Source organism: Prionailurus viverrinus, chromosome B2 (genome assembly GCF_022837055.1).
Source record: "Prionailurus viverrinus isolate Anna chromosome B2, UM_Priviv_1.0, whole genome shotgun sequence".
NCBI classification, from domain to species: domain Eukaryota; kingdom Metazoa; phylum Chordata; class Mammalia; order Carnivora; family Felidae; genus Prionailurus; species Prionailurus viverrinus.
This window is the reverse complement of record NC_062565.1, coordinates 125685491-125699515: the sequence shown is the minus strand read 5'-3', so window position 1 is coordinate 125699515 and position 14025 is coordinate 125685491. Positions and strand designations below refer to the sequence as shown.

The window sequence follows — 14025 nt, the reverse complement described above, 5'->3', positions numbered from 1 at the left end:
GTTTAGAGGCATTTCCCTCTCTCCCCCTCTCTCTCTGAATTTAATTGCAAGGATTTTGAGCCTATCAGGCTTCTTTGGGAAGAGCCCAACCCTAAGTCTCTCTTCCCTGAGATCTTTTTCCAACTGAAAGTACTTGCGGGTTATCACCTTGTTCCATTCAGAGATCCTAACCCCATACTCTTGCTTGGTCCTTCCACTAAGCAGGGGTTAAGCAGCATCTGTTGCTGACAGGCCTTCTCAATTGTTTCTTTACTAGTTGAAGATGTGAATCGGTTCCATCTTCTAACCTAGCAAGTACCTGAGTTTTTGGCCGTCTCTGAATTCCTTTACGTTCCTGCTTGCAAACTAGCCAAATATTCTCTGAGCTCCTCTATTTCTGGTAGGTACCTCAGCAAATGCAGCCAGGAGTAACAAATTCATTCTAAGAACATTCATTTTCTACCTCTCTGCATAAAGTACAAGCCATTTACGCTATTCAAAACTATAGTTTTGCAAGTGTTTTTTCCGCTGTATAACGTGGATTGACATCGTTCCAAGTGTCCAATAACAGTTTCATGCTGCCAGACTGGATGTTAACACCACGTAATTTGGAATGTGTTGCTGTTGCTATGGCAGCATCTTGCTCCTGGAACCAATATTTGTATCTACCAAAGATTTAAGAAAGAAATAACAGTAAACTTACACAAAATCTTCCAGAGAATGAAAAAAGTGGGAATTATTTCCAAGTCCTTTAATGACGTCAGCATAACCTTGATAACAAAACCCAATAAGGACCTTGAAAGAAAAATATTATAAGTTTATTATCATAAACATAGATGCAAAAATCCTAACCAAAATCTTAGAAAACCAAACCCAGCAATATATAAAAAGATAGCATATCACCACCAAGTTGGATTTATCCTTGGAATGTAAATTTGGTTTGGTATTACAAAATCAATGTACTTCTTATCATTCATAAAACAAAGGAGAAAAATTATATAATGATCTCAGTAGGTATGCAAAGTGCATTTACTAAGCTTCAGCATCCATTCCTAACAATAACAACAAAATGTTAGCAAACTAGAACTTGAAGGTAATTTAGTAATCCAAATAAGGGTGTATTATAAGAAACACAGCAAACTTAAACTTAAGAGTGAAATGTTGAAACTTTCCTTCTGATTGCTACTACTACCTTTATTCATTATTATCCTGGAGGTTCTCTCCAATACAATAAAACCAGAAAATAAAATGTATACTAATTTAAAAAGAAAAGTAAAAGTTGTCATTACTTATTAATGGCATAACTGTATGTAAAAAAATATCAAAGAATCTACAGATAAATTATCAGATTTAATGCATAAGCTTAGCAAAGTTGCTGTGCATAAGAGCAACATTTAAAAATCTGTATTTCTGGGGGCACCTGGGTGGCTCAGTCGGTTAAGTGTCCGACTTCAGCTCAGGTCATGATCTCAAGGTCTGTGAGTTCGAGCCCCACATCAGGCTCTGTACTGACAGTTCAGAGCCTGGAGCTTGCTTCGGATTCTGTGTCTCCCTCTCTCTCTGCCTTCCCCCACTCACGCTCTGTCTCTCTCTATCAAAAAATGAATAAATGTTAAAAAAAAATTTTAAATCTGTATTTCTGTATACTAACAACAAACCCTTATAAATAACAGTATATCATTTGTAATAATTTTTAAAAATCCAATTTAAGTTCAGTGAGGGGCAAATATTCCACATAGAATACTAAACATCCTATCAAGAGAAAACTCTCAAGATCTAAATAAGAGCATACATATGTACAGGTGTTGGTTCTACAAAATTAACCTATTAATTTCTATGATCTCAGTCAAAACCAGAAGCTTGTGTGTGTGTGTGTGTGTGTGTGTGTGTGTGTGTTCGACAAACTCATTATGAAATGTGTATGGAAATGCAATGTATCAAGAATAGCAAAGACAACTTCAAAAAGAACAAAGAAGGGGTGACTGGGTGGCTCAGTCAGTTGAGCGTTTGACTCTTGATTTCAGCCCAGGTCATGATCCCAGGGTCAGGGGATCAAGCCCCACTTTGAGCTCTGTACTGAGCATGGACTCTGCTTAAGATTCTCCTCTCTCTCTCTCTCTCTCTCCCTCCCCCCATCCCCTTCCCTGCTCACATGCCCTCTCTCTATAAAAAAAAAAAAAAAGAGAGAAATTGAAAAAAAAAAAAGAGCAAAGTGGTAAGACTTACTCTATGACGTTAGGACTTACTCGTGATAAAGCTACCCTAAAGAACAGCATGAGATATTGGCAGAAGAACAGACAAACCAATAGAAACAGACTCACGTATATATGGTCACTTGATGTGTGAGAGAGGTGGCATGCAGAGCGGTGGAGAAAGGAACATTCTAGTGAGCAACACGTGGAACAAAACAGCTATCCAGTTGGGCCCCACTGACCCCAGACTCAGGAGAAATAATCAATGGTTATTGGGCTAAGGCCCTACGTTTGAAGTTGGTTTGTTATTCAGCATTAACAACTGATACAAAAGTTGGTACCCGGAAGTACAGTGTGGCCGTAACATAACTGAGGGCATAGGGCATTGACTTTAGGAACAGGCAGTGTGTGGAAAGTGGACGGGTGGTCAGCAGACAGTTAGTAGAGGCAGAAGAGCAGTGGAGCTGCTACGAAAGGCCAGGCAAATGGTGACTGTGTTATGTGGCAGTGAAACGTTTAGTGACGCTGGTGTCTGCGTTAGTACGGACAATAGAAAACGTACCAAGGAATACGTAGACCTGACTAAAGAGATTCTAAGCAGGATGTAGAAAAGGCTAATCGATTTTTTTAGCTGCAGATCATGCAGTCAGGGAGACACGAAATGATCTGAAAGATCGGTTTTGTTTTGGGGTAGAATTTAGTGGAAATAAAGAACATCTAATACAGTATCTTCGGCTAGAAAAAAGTCTCAAAATAATAAAGGTCTCATTTCAAAGACTTCTTTTATAAGGTCTTTAAAAGGTTTGCAATGGTACTGACCCTCTCATTTAGAAAATAAAAGAGTTTTGGGGCCCCCAGGTGCTTCAGTTGGTCAAGTGTCCGACTCTTGATTTCAGGTCAGGTCACGATCTTGTGGTTCATGAGTTTGAACCCTGCTGTCAGCACAGAGCCTGCTTGGGATTCTCTCTCTCCCTCTGCCCCTTTCTCTCTCTCTCTCTCAAAATAGATAAATAAAATTTTTAAGTTATACAAAGAAAACAAATGAGTTTCTAAGAATCTTAAAGACTGCCCCACAGCACCTTGAATCACAGCACAAGGCAGAGAGGAGTCTATCTTAGAGGTTGGTGGAAGGAGGTCTTGTATTAAAATAGATTATAATTAGGTGCATAGAAAGAAGACTGTTCTGGTGAAAGCATGACCAGCTAGAAAGAAAAGGGACCAAGAAACTTTGCAATGGTCTCTGACACACCGACTTTCTATAGGCAGAAAGCAGGCTGAGAAAGCTAGGCAATTACAACCATAAATCATTTCTTTCTTTCTTTCTTTCTTTCTTTCTTTCTTTCTTTCTTTCTTTTTCTTTTTTTACATTTATTTATTTTTGAGAGACAGAAAGAGACAGAGCGTGAGCACGGGAGGGGCAGAGAGAGAGGGAGACACAGAATCTGAAGCAGGCTCCAGGCTCTGAGCTGTCAGCACAGAGCCCGACGCGGGGCTCAGACCCACGAACCGTGAGATCATGACCTGAGCTGAAGTTGGACGCTTAACCGACTGAGCCACCCGGGCGCCCCAACCACAAATCATTTCTTATTGGAAAGGATGGATGATTCAGAAGGTGAAGCCAAGAGTCAGTAGTGCAGAACTAAGAGGAGCTGAGGACAATGGAATAGGAGGCCACACCCAAGGAGGAGACCTGGACTGTATGCAGTCGAGGAATAATCAGGGCAACTGGCCTGGCTAAATTTCAGAGTTGCTGTGTCAGCAACTGCCATGTGCCTTGTGTTTCCTGTCTTTATGAACAGGAAATACTACCCTTCTTGTGTGTCACCAGCATAAGGCGGGTGTCTGGGAGACAGCCAGGTTCACAGGTCTCCAGATCAAGAAAAGCCACAGATGCGGAGCCTCATTTGCAATTGGCCCTAATGCAGATCACAAGAGATTAGACTTCAAGCCTCGTACCATAATTGGATGAGACTTTAGGTGTCCTGGGATGGAGTAAACGTATTCTGCATGCAAAAGGCACGTGAATTGTTGTGGCCAGAGAGCACAACGGGGTATATTGTCTGCACATATGGCCAGGAAAAATTGCTCCCATCCTTGTGTATGCGTATCAGTTCTTCCATCAAGAGGCAGAGGATGTTGATGGATGTTGATGAAGTGAAGATGTGTGGCTTCTGGGCCTAGGCCTTAAGAAGATTCGCAGTTTCTCGTTTGGTACGCTTTGGATCTAGCTGCCATGTAAATAAGCTCGAGCTACATTACAGAATGATGAGAGACCATCTGGAGAGACAGAGGTTGAGCCAGTGCAAAGCTGTTTCAGCCACCCTCCGTCAAAGCACCAGATGTGTGAATGAAGCCATCTCGGGTATTCTGCTCCAACTGAGCTCCCAAGTGAACGTAACCATATGAAGGACCCCCGAACTATAACAGGCAGAAGAACTGGCCAGGCGAGGCCAGCAAACCCAGAGAATCGTGAAAAGTAATGATTTCTGTTTCAAGCTACCTCGGTCTGAGACTGTTTGTTATCCAGCACAGACTGACAGAGCCATATGCCGGTGAGCATCCAGAACAGTCACATACAGCGGGTGAACGTGCAAACTGGTGTCAGTGCTTTGCAAAAACGGTTTGGCATTATTTCCTAAAGTTGAACGTGTGCCTCCAATGGACTCAACAGAAAAACACGAACATGTGGACCCAATATATCCACGAGCACATTCACAGCTACATGAGATAGCTCCAAACTGGAAAGGGTACAATCATTCCCCAGCAGTCAAGTGGATAAATATATTGTCATGTATCCCTGTGCGAGAATGCTGTATATCAATGAACAATCTGCTGCTACACACAATATGTGTGAATCATACACATAAGACATTAAACAAAAGCTGGAAACAGCATGCCACATTTTGTGTGGTTTAATTTATACACGGTTCTACGCCACAGTGTTAGAAGTTAAGATGGCAGTTACCTTTGGGTAGGACAGAGAGGGTATGACTGGGAGGAACATAAGAGGTGACTCTGGGGTGCTACTCCCTGATCTATGGGGACCCAGTGGGGTTCACTTTACAATTCACTGAGTTCCATACATACGATTCGCATATTTTTCTACATCTTCTATTTCTTTTTTTTTTAAGTTTATTTATTTATTTTGAGAGAAATAGAGTGCACGAGAGAGCGGAGGAGGGGCAGAGAAAGAGCGCGACAGAGAGAGAATCCCAAGTAGACTCTGTGCTGTCAGCACAGAGCCCCATGTGGGGCTTGAACTCACGGACTGGGAGATCATGACCTGAGCCAAAATCAAGAGTCAGACGCTTAACGAACTGGACCACCCAGATGTCCCTACATCTTCTATTTTGATCAAGAAGTTTTAAAAAGATATCACTTATAAAAGGCCACTCTTTTTTTTTTTTCAACGTTTATTTATTTTTGGGACAGAGAGAGACAGAGCATGAACGGGGGAGGGGCAGAGAGAGGGAGACACAGAATCGGAAACAGGCTCCAGGCTCTGAGCCATCAGCCCAGAGCCCGACGCGGGGCTCGAACTCACGGACCGCGAGATCGTGACCTGGCTGAAGTCGGACGCTCAACCGACTGCGCCACCCAGGCGCCCCAAGGCCACTCTTAAGTATCGAGAAAAAAATAAAAGTACAAACTTTATGAAGAAAATGATAAAATTTTTTTGAAGAACACTTTTAAAGAACCAAGATAAATGGAGTGATATGTTTTATTCATGAATTAGAGAATTCGGAAGAATGAAGACATTAGTTTTCTCAAATGGATCCACCAATTCAATGCAATCTCAATTAAAAAAAATCCTAAGAGATATCGTGGTATGTGTGTGGAACTTGGAAAGCTGATTTTAAGATATTTATGGAGGTTTAAAGGATCCCAAATAATCAAGTCAGTCTGGAAGAACAAGGGAGAGAGACATGTTTCTAGGAAGACTCACTGTAAAGCTGTAGTAATAATGTCACATGGCATTAGTATGGAGACAAATATCGAAGCCAGGGGAACAGGAGACAAAGTCCAAAATAGACTCCAGTATACATGGATACTTGTTAGATGATAAATCAAAGAAGAGATGGATTTTTCCATTTATAGAAACCAGAGTATCTGTTTTAAAAGAAGAGAGAAGAAATTGGACCCCTTTCCCACACTATACACATACACACACGCACATCAACTATCTGAAGGCTTTTTATATGTAAAATCAATTACACATGGTTTGTGATCCCCCAGAAGACAAAATTAAGAACAATGTATGATGTCAGAGAGACAGATTTTGGATCAGTCTAAGTGGGAAAACAACCGCTTCAGCGGCTTTAGCTGTCTCAGGAGGTTAAGTCCATTACTGGAGATATTAAAAAAAAAAAAAAAATTGGATGACCACTTGGCAGTGAAATTCTAGCTGGGATTCCAGCATCAGAAAATGTCTCAGTTTCTAAGCAACCCTCTGTTGCTATAAATCCCAAGAAGAGAGAGAACAATGGGTCCTGGCGTAGCCGAAGAAACTTTATGGGAGAACCAGGAGATTTTGAGAATAAGACAAACATTTGCAGGCTCTTCTTACCACATGGGAAAAATGGAAGCATGTTTTAAAAATGAATATATTGGAGGGGCGCCTGGGTGGCGCAGTCGGTTAAGCGTCCGACTTCAGCCAGGTCACGATCTCGCGGTCCGTGAGTTTGAGCCCCGCGTCGGGCTCTGGGCTGATGGCTCAGAGCCTGGAGCCTGTTTCCGATTCTGTGTCTCCCTCTCTCTCTGCCCCTCCCCTGTTCATGCTCTGTCTCTCTCTGTCCCAAAAATAAATAAACGTTGAAAAAAAAATAAAATAAAAATGAATATATTGGAAAGGCATGTACCAGATTAGGAACAATTTCAGAAATATTACAGAGGGTAGCATGACAACACTGAATTTGGATCCCTGCTCTGACCTCCTTTCCCCCAAGTAAAGCTTTACAAGTAATTTAGTCTCTGAGCCTCAGTTTCCTCATGTGTAAAGCAAAGCAATGCTGTGCTTGGCAAACTACAGTATAATAATGTGTTGTTCAGATAAAAACCTCATGGCAATGTGGGAAATTAAATACCTCCTTCTGAATCAACATTAAATCAAAACAAATCCTTAGTTTCCTAAGACGCCCAGCTGTTGTTATGTGAAATCCCTCCAAGAGCCAACATAAGGAGTTTTTATTTAGCAAGTTCTTAAAATCGTTGTTATCCTCTGTGTTAAGGGATTACTGAGTTATATAATAAGCAGAACATTGCAGAAAGAACAGTCACTATCTCTGCTGGTGGACTTAAATATATGAGTACAGTATATCATATATAGAGATATAAATATAGAGATAAAAATGCCAATAGAGAGTTAGAGATAGAGATAGAAATTTCCACGGGATTATTTACATTCTTTTAAGATGTCATTTTTGCTGATTATTCAACCCGAGGACAAATGGCATGCTGGCAATCACTACTTCTTTAAATTGAATGATTTCTTTTCATATTCCAGCATTTTATATTTTTCCAAATAGTAGCTCCATATGATATTAATAATCATGTCCCAGAAAAGTAGGATCCATGGTTAAATATGCTTAGGAAATGATTAAGCACAATGAAACAAGTTTCTGTTTTGTAAGATGTTATAGAAACTGTACTATGATGATGCTCACTGTGAATCTCCAAGAGGGGGAAATAATATGCAGCATTTCCCTTGTTCATTGTTATAGGAACCTGTCATAGTGCGTATTGGTTATGTGATGTGGTTATCATGTTGGTTATCTAATGCTGCGTAACAAAGAATCCCAAAACCTAGTGGCTTAAAACAACAAATATTTATTATCTCACAGTTTCTGTGTCAGGAGACAAGGCATGGTTTAACTGGGTCCTTTGACTCAGGGTCTCTCACAACCATGTTTCAGTTGGGGTTGTGGTCATCCAAAAGCTCAACTGGGGAAGGATCCACTTCTAGGCTCATGTAAGTGGTTTGTTGGCAAGATTCAGTTCCCACAGACCACGGGAACAGGGACTCAGTTCCTTGCAGGCTCTTGGCTGGAGGCTTCCCTCCCATGTGAGCTTCCTAACTTGTTAGCTTACAAAATGACAGCTGGTTTCCACCCACTGAACAAGCTAAAGGGCAAGACGGCAGGCAAGATGGAAATTGGCATCTTTGTGTAACAGAATCCCAGAAGCAACACAGCATCACTTTTTGATTAGTCAGAACAGAGGTCAGCAAATGTGGTCAGCAGCCCATATTCAGCCTGCCAACCACTTTTGCAAATAGTTTTATTGGAATACAGCTAATCACATTTATTTACATATTGTCCATGGTTGCTTTTATACTGTAACAAGAAGAATTGAGTAATTGAGAAAGAGAGTGAGAGACCATATAGCCCACAAAGCCAAAAACATTTACTACCTGGCCCTTCACATAAAACATTTGGCAACCCCTGCATTGGAAACAAATCTAGCCCACATTCGAGGGGAGAGGATTCACAAGGGCATCGCTATCAGGAAGCTGGGGTCATTGGGAGCCAATTTAGAAGCTGCTCACCACTTAGCACTTGCACCAAATAGGCACTTGGCAAGTACTTGCTGAATGAGTAAAGGAATAATTGTTCGCATCTACTAATTTTCCAAATTCAAGGGCTGAAAAGCAAGTCACTAGCTAAGAAAAAGCCAAATTCCTTCACTGATTATTAGGATTTGACACCTATGTCACAGCTGTGACAATCTATCAACTTATGTGGATATTATTAGTAATTCCCATCATTATATTAAGTGAGTTAGATGGTAAAATAGGCTTAGAATCGAATTAATATGTACATCTGACAAATCATTCTTTCACAACATCGGCAAATTGGAAGGAAGGGAAGTATTTTCGGGTAGTCGTTTGGAATGAGAATTCTGGGGCAAGAATACTCCTTGTGAATTATGTTTACAATATGGCAGTCACCACTATTTCTAATACCATGAGAGACTCAAAACCTAGGTATACAAAACCAAATTCTCATCCATTTTTCATCTTTGCTCTGTGTCCTTTCTCCAAGAGCCACAGTACTGTCCCATGCAGTTTTTCCTTGATCATTTAGGATTTCTCTTATTTGCACACAAAGTAGCGTGTCACTCCTGGAAAAGTAAAGGTCCAGCCACTCACTGCCTTGCTCATATCCCAGTTTTCCACGGAATTGAGGCCCCAGTGTGGATGACACCAACTGGGTATCTCTGTCTTACATTATCTTGCGAAACAAGGGCTCTAAATGTTTCTGAAGTGTGTTCTCAGAAGGTAATGAAATAGGAAACCCCAATCTGTGGCTCTTCTCATTTATAACTAGATCCAACATAGAGATTGTTACAAAATCAAAGTGGGGAGGGAGCCATGTAACAAATGGTAAACTTATCTTAATTTTTGTTTGAGTGGCTCTTCTAACCGGCACTGTGCTAGTAAATCTTTTTCCCACACACTAGCTCCTTCTCACATTCACCCTGGGAGTTAGATTACAGAGGAGAAAAACAGGGTAAAGAAAACCATCCAAGGTCATACAGGGAATAGTTGGTTATTGAATTTAAAAATTATACTGGATTTTTCCTAAAGAGTGAGTGTAATAAATTGGATCTATGGCTGCTATGGGTTAATCCGGAAATACGATTTCTCTTTCATGGCCGACTATCCTTTACAACTGGCATATTGATGAGGAACTCAGCAACTGACCTACTACTACCTCTATGCCTAGCAAAAAAAAAAAAAGAAAAAAAAAAGGTGGGGTGATGGGTGAGGTGGGGAGGAGCCTGTTATGCGACAACCAAAGCCAGATTAAGGGTTGAAATGGCTGGCCAATTGCCGGTCTGTACAGCGTTGAATTATCACCAGGATAGCACAGGACCATGTTGTCATTAACGATGTTCCCACAGCCTCACCCGGTTGGAGAAATGTACATTCGCCTGGTCCTGCCCCACTGTAGTAGACAAAATGACTTGAAGTGCAAGTTAGAAACAAACATTGTTCTCTGCCACAGAGGTACCTACATTTGAGTCCTTTTATGATTCACACCTGCAAGTTGCACAACGCCTCATTTATTATCTGAAATTTAATCCCTTAAGCATGATCTATATTTTCAACATTTCAGAGGCTATTGCAAAGTCACCTAAACTTTTAACATAAGTACCTGGCATTACTTCCTGAAGAAACTTTTAGATTCTATGCATGGAAAACAAAAATCTATAGAAAGTCTTCTTGCAACATGAAAAAAGAATCAAGTACTAGGCGTAGGGAAGAAATCCCAATTTAATCCCTTAAATATGCCTCTGAAGAGTTATCTGGTTTTAAAGACTGTGAAAAAGCCAGAGTACAAGGACAATGTGTGTGATTATGAAAACAGAAATGAAAGATTATTCCAGTTAAATGCCTGTTTTTCAAGGCATATAAAAACATGACTTATTTTGAACATAAACTGGTATATTATTTTTATTAAATGCACAAAAAAGTAATGGATGATGAAGGTAACGGCATGTTTTGAGGAAATCTGCACTGCTGATGGCACAGGAGGTGATAGGAAATGCCGTACTTGTGAGCCCAAATGCACATAAATGTTGGATTGGCTCCCCGATAAGTAAGTTTAAAACTACAAGATTAAAGTTGCAACAAGAAGCGATTGCACTATTTAAACTCATTCGGGAGAAATAACCAGCCATGGCTGTTGTAAACTTTCAAGTTCCTAATCCCTACTTTCTCCTACTGAAATAAGTTTTAGAGCATGAGTTTTGAGGACTCCCAAGGTGCACAAAGGTCAAGAAGGGCCCGAAAACAAATTGCCTGGGTTTTGCTGACCTTCGATACAGATGATGTCGGGATATTCTGTTCTGATACTATGGAGAAAGTTATTAAAAAGCGCAGCACTTTGTACTTTTAAAAAGAAGAAAAAAAAAATGGAAGTATCATGTCTTTAGTTATTTGTCCTGTTCATCAAATCTTAGCATATTAACTCCTAGAGCGACACAATTCGAACCAGGAACTGTATTCTCAACAGGGTGTATTTCCCCGTCACTGCCCCCAGCTCCACTCCCCACGCTCCCGTGACTCTACCGTAGGGAAGAGCTGAAAACTGGAAGAAGGAGGAGAGGCGTTGGTGTGAACCAGTCTGGGGTCGGATGAAAATCACTGTTTTCCAAAGTGCTCAATAACTTGACTTCATTTCTACCCCAGATGAAAGCTCTGGAAGAGGTTAAGAGTTTCCTTGGCACCGCCCAAGTCAAACCCACGGAAAGATTGCTTTTGTTTCTCCCCGGAGCCACTGCAGCTTTTTGGATAATCGTGGGGCTGCTGCGGTTCTCAAGGTCACGGGTGGGGGAGGGGCGCGGCGCCGCTTCGGGTCTTCCGGAGGTCGCGCAGGGAAGCTAAACCGCCCCGGTGCTGTGCCCGAGGGGTCTCAAGCAAAAGTTGCGCGGCCCGGAGGCCAAGGGCTTTACCTCCCGGAGGTGGCCGAGGGACCCGGGCCGGAGCGCCTCCTCTTTGGACCGCCGAGTGACAAGCGGGGGCTGCAGCCAGCGGCCGCCCCGGAGCGCGGCGAGGACGGGTGGCGCGCGGTCTCCATGGGGACGGGCAGCACGCCCCCCCCCCCCCCAACCGCGCTCCTCGGAGTCCCCGCCCCGCGCGCCTGGCCGCAGCCCGCAGGTGTCCGCGGGGCGGGGGGTGCTGGCCCCGCGTGGGCCACCGAGGCCTGTTCACCGCCGCTGCGGGATTCCCGCCAGTCTGGGGCCCCGGCTCCTCCGCCGTCCCCCGGGGGGGGGGGGCGCTGAGGTGGGACCCCCGAAGGCTTAGAGCGGAGGGGCAGACGCCAGGCTGCGGGACCCCAACCAGGAGGAGATGGGACACTGACGCCAGCGTTAGCTTGGTCGCAAAGAAAGCCAGCAGTTTTAAGGCCGTGTGATGGGAAAGGTGGGGTTTATCTTCAGCAAATCCTCGGAATATTTTAATACTTCTTGTCAAGTTTAGCGTTATACAGGAGGTACCAAAACCAAAGCAAACACGTTTAAGGGATCTGGAAGTAACACTAAATATAAATGGTTTGCTCTGGTGTTTTGTTTTGTTTTGTTTTACCATCGGTAATTAAAATTTGTCTACAAGGAATATACAACATATAGTAAATTTGATTCTCATACAGTTTTATTCTAATCCAGGCATCTCAGCTTTTTCCTGTTGCCTTTAACATATGTTTAAATTGTGTGTACCAATTAGAGAAGCTAAAATTTTATTACCTGAGACCCACATGGGGTCCCTTGACACAAAGGACAAATGAACCAGATGAATAAACAAGATCAATCTGATGCTCTGTCAGTGACCCCACAGGAAACAGCTTGTGCTTCACTCTATCTCAGGACCCATCCAAGAAAAACATGTCACGCGGCAAAATTTCCTTTTTGCTTTGTCAGACCCTAAAACGCTATTTCCCCACCCTGGAATCCCTAGTCTCTCAACCCAACTGAAAAGTTTGGAAGACTGTATTTAATATTCTGCTCATTTCCTCATTTTTAAAACGAGTATCAAAAAAGAGCAATCAGATAAGTTGATCAAAAATCTTTGAGCTCAGAATGGCAAAAATTACTAAGATTGAGATTTGTTTGTATCATTCAGTGGGTTTCACTCACCCATTCCCAATTAGGTGCTTGTTTCTCTGTCCTGGAAACGAAGAAGCAGGGGCGTCTTTTAAAATGTGAAGGTAGGGGCGCCTGGGTGGCGCAGTCGGTTAAGCGTCCGACTTCAGCCAGGTCACGATCTCGCAGTCCGTGAGTCCGAGCCCCGCGTCAGGCTCTGGGCTGATGGCTCAGAGCCTGGAGCCTGTTTCTGATTCTGTGTCTCCCTCTCTCTCTGCCCCTCCCCCGTTCATGCTCTGTCTCTCTCTGTCCGAAAAATAAATAAACGTTGAAAAAAAAAAATTAAAATGTGAAGGCGACTGAGCTACGATTGAATAAACAAAATGTGGCTATCCGCACAACGGAATGTGATCTGGTCATGAAAATGATTCATCCATGCCACAACATGGATGAACCCTAAAACCTAGAAAATATTATGCTAAGAGAAGCCAGTCATGAAAGACCATGTAGGATTCCATTTATACAAGATGTTCAGAGTAGGCAAGTTTGTAGGAAGTAGACTAGTGGTTGCCAATGGCAGGGGGGTTGGGAAATGGGAAGTGAGCTGCCAAGGGGTTTCTCTGGAAATGAAAATGCTCTACAATTAGAGTGTGCTGACAGGGGCACAACCGTGACCCCCGCTAAAAACCACTGAGTTGTACACTTGACAAGGGTCAGTTTTATGTAGGCGTTATATCAATAAAGCTGTGTAAAATGAGCAGTAAACTGAATGTTTGCTCTACATTATTGGGTGTCGGCAGCTGTGATAAGCATCCTACACACACTTTTTCACTTTCTCCTCATGACCCCTATGAGTTGGTTAGTAATCTCATTTTCCAGGTTAAGAACAAAAGTTAAACCCAAAGAAACTAAGTAAATGTGCGTGAATACAAAGCTAAGGGGAAGAATGGGTATTCAGCCCAAGGTCTAACTTTAAAGCCCGGCTCTTTTCACGACTGACACCAATACTGAAATGTCCACAAGGTGCAAAATCTGGAAGAGAATTACATAACCTTGAAGTTATTTATTATTTTTAAAAAAAATTTTAATGTTTATTTCTAAGAGACAGAATCAGAGCACGAGCAGGGGAGGGGCAGAGAGAGAGGGAGACACAGAATCCGAAGCAGGCTCCAGGCTCTGACCTGTCAGCACTGAGCCCGACACAGGGCTCGAACACACGAACTGTGAGATGGTGACCTGCGCCAAAGTCGGATGCTTAACTGACTGAGCCACC

General features: G+C 42.5%; 1 protein-coding gene across 8 annotated transcripts in view; it reads right to left on the bottom strand.

Annotated features, from left to right (window-relative positions):
- The window catches only part of ECT2L (epithelial cell transforming 2 like), an 84709-nt gene extending 71838 nt beyond the window's left edge, over positions 1 to 12871 (bottom strand). For 7 of the 8 annotated variants that reach the window (XM_047858442.1, XM_047858448.1, XM_047858446.1 and 4 more), the window contains exons 1-2: positions 11628 to 11725; positions 683 to 774 (exon numbers count right to left, since the gene is read on the bottom strand). The gene's annotated coding sequence lies outside the window, so the exon portion shown is untranslated. Of the gene's footprint in view, positions 1 to 682; positions 775 to 11627; positions 11726 to 12806 lie in introns of those variants that run through there. The other variant, XM_047858445.1, reaches the window with a different exon arrangement.
- Positions 12872 to 14025: the final 1154 nt, after the last annotated feature.